We start from the raw sequence: 7,904 nt of genomic DNA on the forward strand, positions 1-7,904 counted from the left end.
AAACCTTGTGTCCTCCCCGGACCCTTGACCCTGATTGATGGTAACCCAGAGTTTTTCCCAGATCTCACTTTTTACAACATTGGCCATAGAACCCCGGAGACGTCCCTATGGGCTGAAAACTTCTTTGAAAGAGGTAAGCTGATACAATTCGATACTCTCCCAGCTAAATTCCCCCACCACTATATCCCTTTCTTTCAAATACCTTCAGATTAGGCACTTTATAAATAGCGCCAAACCACTATCCACATGGTGTAGGCACTATCTACTCCAGATCAGAGCCCCAAAGACGTGTGATCTCAGATCTTTTTTCCATTATGTTCACTGATGGTGATCCTGAAATGAACACAATTAGCCAACGCTGGGAAAGGGAATTAGCGGTAAACCTATCAGTAGAGGACTGGGAAAATATTTATACCCACATTCATACGGGTTCCCAAATGTTTCCGTAAATGAAAATGGATTCAAAATTTACTCAAGGTGGTATATGACTCCAGATAAACTACATAATTACTATCCTAATGTATCACCATGCTGCTGGGGTTGTAACATGGCTATCCGCTCACTCCTCCACATATGGTGGGATTGCCCGCTAATACAACCCTTCTGGAAAGAAGTTCACCACCTTACTACCAAAATAACAACTTACGCACTGGATTACACTCCAGCACAATTTCTCCTCCACCACACATCTCTACCCCAATCAAACTATAGAAAGTTCTTGACTCTTCACCTCATCAATGCAGCTAAGATGTGCATACCCCTTCACTGGAAGCAAAGCACCCTTCCTAGTATCTCTGACTGGCTCCAACGAATAGGCAAGATTGCCGAAATGGAAGATTTATTTCATCAGGCCAGAGAGACGCATACCTAATTCTGCAAAACCTGGGAATGCTGGAGACACTTTACAGAATCAGCTGAATTCCATAGACTGTCCAAAAAACAATAGAGCTTGACCTGAGCATATGAAAGAGCTCAATATGAGGAAGCCACGAAAGTCTAAAAACGGATAACTGCTACACAATCCATAATTACATCTTGCATATGAAGAAGTTCTCAATTCCGCTAGAGGCATTCTTACTTAAATTAGTCATAGATCTCCTTGCTTCCTCCCTTCCCCTTCCCTCATCCCTTCAGCAACACAAAGTGGTCCAGACTCCTCACTTCTGGCCCTTAGTCATATTCTAGAAAACAAAAACTGAAGAGGAACCAACTATTGGTTCTAAATACAAAATTTGTGACAGTTAATGGGATAAATAAGTTCTAGATGAGATATCCTACATCACAGAGAATGTATTTGTTACCCTAGAGTTTCAATTTTTTTGTTATTATGCAACGCAAACATTTCTTGTATTATGACTAACACACCATTAGAAGGCGTAAAGGGATAAATGACCGGGAGCTTATTCGACATGCCCCCACCTCTCCAGAGTTAATTTCCACATGGGGTGGAGGCATGCCCGGCTTTGTCCTTTTAATTGCCTAGCTCTACTAGTTCTCTAAAGTCCACAAGACTTTAGTTTTACTATGGACCATTGTTACCTTCAACACATTTATTGGTTATGAAATATACTCGATATGTATGATTGAATGTTTGTAATACTCTCTAACCTGTAAGGCCCCATACACACCATAGAATCTATCCGCAGATAAATCCCATCAAATGGGTTTCTGCGGATAGATCCTATGGTGTGTACACGCCAGCGGATCTTTATCCGCAGATAAATCTCCCCTGGGATGGATTTCCAGCAGATGGATATTTGCTGACATGCTCAACAAATCCATCTGCTGGAATCCATTCCAACGGATGGATCCGCTCGTCTGTACAGACTTACCGGATCCATCCGTCCAAAGGGATTCCCCGCACGCGTCGTAATGATTTGACGCATGCGTGGAATTCCTTATATGACAGCGTCGCGCCCGTCGCCGCGTCATAATAGCGGCGACGGCGCGACACGTCATCTGCAGAGGATTTCAGCGCGGATTTCAATGCGATGGTGAGTACACGCCATCGCATAGAAATCTTCTGAAATCCTCGAGAGGATTTATCCGCGGATACGGTCCGCTGGACCGTATCTGCGGATAAATCCTCTCGTGTGTATGGGGCCTCAAACTTTGATAAAAAGATTGGAAAAAAAATAAAAAATAAATGTAAGAATGCAATCGGGGGGCTAAAAAAGACCAATAGAGACACATAGCAAAGTAGAGTAAAAAATCCCAAGAAAATAAAAAAAATATATTAAAAGTAAAAAAGTGAGGTCATAGCACATTGGTCGCATAAAGGTTAATGATGGGAAACTGGTTACAGATGACAAGTAGAAGACAACTGTACTAAATACTTTCTTCTTTACAAAGGAAAATGAAGGGTATAACAACCATGACTGTATTGTTAGTAACATGTCTCAGGATGTACTCTTGTGGCTAACAGAAGCCAGAGTCCAGAAAAGACTAGAAAATCTTAACAAAAATGAATCACCAGGACCAGATGGCTTACACCTGAGAGTCCACAAAAAATGAAGTCAGGTTATAGCCAGACCATTACTAATCTTTATGGAAAGCATACTGACAGGAATGGTACTGGCTGATTGGCGAAAACCCCACATGGTAGCAATATTCAGAAAAGGAAGGAGATATATTCCTGGAAACTACAGCAATGTCAGTCTAACATCAATAGTATGTGAACTATTTGAGGGGATGATAAGGGACCATATCCAAGAATTTTCTAATGAAAACAGTATATTATTAGTAGTAATCAGCATGGGTTTAAAAAGGATCATTCGTGCCAAACCAATATATTAACATTCTATAAGGAAGTGAGCTGCCATCTAGATAAAGCTAGACCTGTGGATGTGGTGTATCTGGATTTTTGCCAAAGCATTTGATACAGTCTCCCACAAATGCTTAATCTACAAACTGAGGTCTGTAGGTATAGACTATAGGGTTTGTTCTTGGATAGAAGCATGTCCAAAGGGTGGTGATAAATAAAGTGTACTCAGAATAGTCTGGAATGGTAAGTGATGTACCCCAAGGCTCTGTCCTGGGACCAAGTCTGTTAAATTTCTTTATAAATTATATAGAGAATGGAATAAATAGCTCAATCTAAGTGTTCGCTGACAGTACAAAAATAAGTAGGGCAATAACATCACAGCAGGATATAGAAACTTTACAAGAAGACCTCAATAAATTATTGGGATGGGCAACTACATGGAAAATGAGGTTTAATATTGAAAAATGTAAAGTAATGTGCTTGGGGGTTAAAAATATAAACACAAGTTATTCACTAGGGGTAGAACCTTGTGGGGAATGCAGGATAGAGAACAGACAGACTGAGCAATAGCATGAAATATCAATCTGCAGCAAGCAAAGCCAGCAGACTATTAGCTTGCATTTAAAAGGGAATTTACTCCAGAGATAAAATGATAATCCTGACACTTTATAAAACTCTGGTTTTGGCCACATCTGGAGTATTCCATCCAGTTCAGGTCACCAATCCTCAGGAAGGATGTGCTGGAACTAGAGAGAGTCCTGAGAAGGGCAACAAGATTAATAAGGGGACTGGAGGATCTCAATTACAAGGAACGACTACTACGCTAAACTTATGCTCCCTGGGAAAGATACACTTGAGAGGAGATATGATAGCGATATATAAATATCTCAATAGTGACCCCAGTGTAGGTGGGAAACTATTCAGTCTGAGAGAGTATAAGATGACACAGGGCCACACGATAACATTGGAGGAGAAGCAGTATAACCTTAAGCTGCGTAGGGGGTTTTTCACTGTCAAGGCGATAAGGATGTGGAACTCTCATCCACAACTGGTGGTGTCAGCAGGAAGTATTGCTAGTTTTTAAAAAAAATAATGAATTGGGAAGCGCAGATCCAGAAGGTGGCATGGAATCAATTGGAGATGAAATCCATGTGAAGTTTAAAACAGTTTATTGCTGATAAAACATGTAACCAATACACAGTACAAATGGGTAAAAAAAAATCATCAGAATGGCCAAACGCACTGTGATAGTGCTAGCAGTGGAGCCAAAGGTGGTGGGGAAATGGCTATCCCACTTCCATGAGGGCTGTGGACAGAGGAGGCTGCAGACCAAAAATGGGAAGCCTTAAAATACTTTCCAACAGCTGGGAGCGGTGTCCATAACCAAAGCCAGGCTACATCAGGGAGGGGAAAGGCTGGGCACAGATCCAGGAAGCACGATCACTGTATGACCAGAGTAGAAGATGGCAGAGCCTCTGTAGTGGTCGATGAGACCAGAGATGGATGCTGGAGGAGCAGCGGGAACCAGGCTGAGTTGCAAGGTGTCCAGATACCACAGTACTCCTCCCTGACTGCATCATATGCTCTGACCGCAGGCAGACATCATGAAAACCTGATGAAATATATGGATCAGAGCAGGGGATGTGATGAGTATCACAGCAGGTGCTGGAGCTTGAGCGGTATACGATTACATGTTTCAGGGTTTAACCCCTTCCTCAGATAACACGCTCAAGATCCAGCATAGAACAGGGATTTTATAGTCACAAGGCGGGACAACCAATTGATCCACCACCAACCATCCATATCGTAACAAATTTTTTTTTTTGTTTTGTTTTTATTTTTTTTTTTTGTTTTTAAATGTTTTCCCATGGTGTTCGTTATGATATCCAGGTATTGGATGATTAGTGGTGGATTGATTGGTTGTCCTGCCTCGTGACTATAAAATCCCTGTTCTATGCTGGATCTTGAGCGTGTTATCTGAGGAAGGGGTTAAACCCCGAAACCTGTAAAAGTAAACCACTCAAGCTCCAGCACCTGCTGTGATACTCATCACATCCCCTGCTCTGATCCATTTGATCCATCAGGCTTTGCCAATGTCTGCCTGCGGTCGGAAGCATGTGCCATAGCCGGGGAGGAGTACTGTGGTGTCCAGACACCTTGCAGCTAACGTCCGAGATAAAGCTACGCCACTAAACACGGCGAAACACATTGACGTCATCACCCTGTGCAGTCATGTGACATTCTCTGATGCCGCGTACACACGGTCATTTTTCGGCATGGAAAAAACTTTGTTTTTCAGCATGTCCAAAAAACGTAATTTTTCCAACTTCATCATTAAAAACGATGTTGCCCACACACCATAGTTTTTGAAAAATGATGAACAAAGCGCGGTGACGTACAACACGTACGACAATACTCTAAAGGGGAAGTTCTATTTGCCTTTGGGCTGCTTTTAGCTGATTCCTTGTTAGTAAAAGACGATTTGCGCTTTTTTGTCTGTTAGGTGTGATGAATGTGCTTACTCCATTATGAATGGTAGTTTTATCAGAACGAGCGTTCCCATCTCATAACTCGCTTCTGGGCATGCGCAGGTTTAAAACGTCATTTTAGCCCACACACGATCATTTTTTACAACCCTATAAAACAACATTTTGAAAACGACGTTAAAAAAATGCTTTTTCAGAAGCCGAAAAACGATGTGAATCCCACACATCATTTTAAATGACGTTTTTAAAAACGACATTTTTTTCATGCTGAAAAACGACCGTGTGTATGCGGCATGAGAGTGAGAGAGAGGAGTGTGATGCAGCAAAGGAGCTGTGGAACGCGGAAGTGTACCTGCCAAGCGGCATTTGCTTCTATGAGGACCGAACCTACATCTTAGTGTACATCACTCATTGGCAAACACCAAGCATGGGATACACAATCAGGACTGGCCGCCAACTGTGACATTGGCTGTCACCTCTTCATTCTGCCGTCTGGTCCATTTATTGTTACTGTTACAGTGGGGAATTCCACAGTAACCACCACGAACTGATGCTCTAGTAACAAAACCAGCAAACGTATGAGCGACAACAGGCAACAAGTTGGTAACGTACTATTTTATCATCTGTTCTAGTCACCGATACTGGCATTATTGTGGCAACTTGCATTTTCCCACCATTTCAAGTGCAATATTCATCATGTGTGCCCAATTGTATTTGGCTAACAGGACACTTTCTCTTAGTCACTAACAACAGGACTGTTTACATATGGTCAAGGCAATTTAAGTTGATAAATGAAATCCACTTCCACCTAGTGGATACCAACGGATCTAAGAGGAAAACTTTTGCCAGGACTGCCTTAATTTACACCACTAACCTACCGCTGTTGAACTGTTTGACTGATTGAATATGTACAGCTTATCCTTCTGCTTAACTGGCTATAGGACCACTAACTGAAGCCTCGTACACACGACCGAGAAACTCGACGGGCGAAACACATCGTTTTGCTCGTCGAGTTCCTTGTTAGGCTGTCGAGGATCTCAGCAAGCCTAATTTCCCCATTCCCTTTGAGGAAAAAGAAGACATGCTCTCTTTTTGGCTTGACGAGATCCTCAACAGTTTCCTTGTCGAAAAGTGTACACGCGACCGTTTTTCTCTGCAAAGAAAAATATACCAGCAAGTTTCTTGCTGGTTTTTGCCAAGAAACTCGGTCATGTTTACAAGGCCTAACAATTGGCCCAACTAGTGCATGCACATGGCCCTTACTCTCTATTTATGAAGAGGAAGCAACCCATTATGTCCTCTAGCCATATTGCCATTGCTCCCTATCTCTTCTCCCTTCCCTTACACACTGGGTCCAGCCACTTCTAAAAGCACCCATTGGCCTGATTAAGGAGGGGCTACTAGACAATTTTTACCTGCAATACTAATCGCCCTTGTTATTTCCTTGATAGCTAAATTAATTGACCTATTGGTTGGTGTGCATGTAACTTGTGGCTGAACCAACAACGTCCAGACTAGTGCTGTGTCTATGTTATGTAACCTGTGAGTCCTCAATTTTTTCATATAGTTCATAATTAACTGCACTTTTATATTTACTTGATACTATAATAGATCATTTTGTATCATTTTCTGGTTAGATCATCATTTGTTGACTTGTTGACCTTTCCCCTCCCTAATGTAGCCTGGCTTTGGTTATGGTCACCACTCCCAGCTGTTAAAAATGTTTTCAGGCTTCACATTTTTGGTCTGCAGCCCCCTCCAATGGCCACATGAGTGCTGCCCCCTCTCTCTTGCACCCGTCAATCAACAATAGATAGATTCATGCATTGGCCGGCCTCTTGTCGAGTGCCGGCCATCTGAATTACAGCGGTGGGGGTGTTTTGGAAGTGCCTGATTACTGTAGAGCCGTCAGATCTAATAGGCTTCCTGATTAGAGCCTGTGGCCTCTGATAGGCTTCCAATTTGTTAAGCAGTGGGCACACTGCTGTGCGTTTCCTGCCTATGTAGTACTGTGTTAGGGAATCGCTTCCCTAACACTGACCCGCCTCTCAGCCAATCAGGTGCACTGGGTCTGGTTACCGGTAACCCGATTGGCTGAAGCAACATGAAAAGGACGGGAGAAGACATTGAGAACTTGGAGGGAATGTGGAGGAGGGCGCTGACCCGAGAAAGGTAAGTGCCAGGCAAACTGGCAGGCATTTGATGGGGAAAACTGGTGCCATTTTGATGGGGCAAACTGGCATCATTTAATGGGGCAAACTGGCTGCATTTCATGGAGCAGACTGGCATCATTCGATGGGGAAAACTGGCATCATTTGATGGGGCAAACTGGTGGAATTTGATGGGGCAAACTGGCATCATTTGATGGGGCAGACTGGCATCAATTGATGGGCACAGTGACTGCGTTTGATGGTACAGTGGTGGCCTATGATGGCAACAGTGGCGGCAATTGATTGGCACAGTAGCTGCGTTTGATGGGCACAGTGGCTGCAATTGATGTTTTTTTTTTCAGTTTGTTTGCGCCCCCAAAAATATTTTGAGCACCAGCTCCCACTGGCCCCCTCTGTCCACAGCCCTTAAGGAAGCCGGACAACCCTTTCTCCGCCGCCTTTGGCTCCACTGATAGCACTATCACAGTGAGTTTGGCCATTCTG

The sequence above is a fragment of the Rana temporaria genome, chromosome 4 (genome assembly GCF_905171775.1).
Source record: "Rana temporaria chromosome 4, aRanTem1.1, whole genome shotgun sequence".
Classification (NCBI taxonomy): Eukaryota; Metazoa; Chordata; class Amphibia; order Anura; family Ranidae; genus Rana; species Rana temporaria.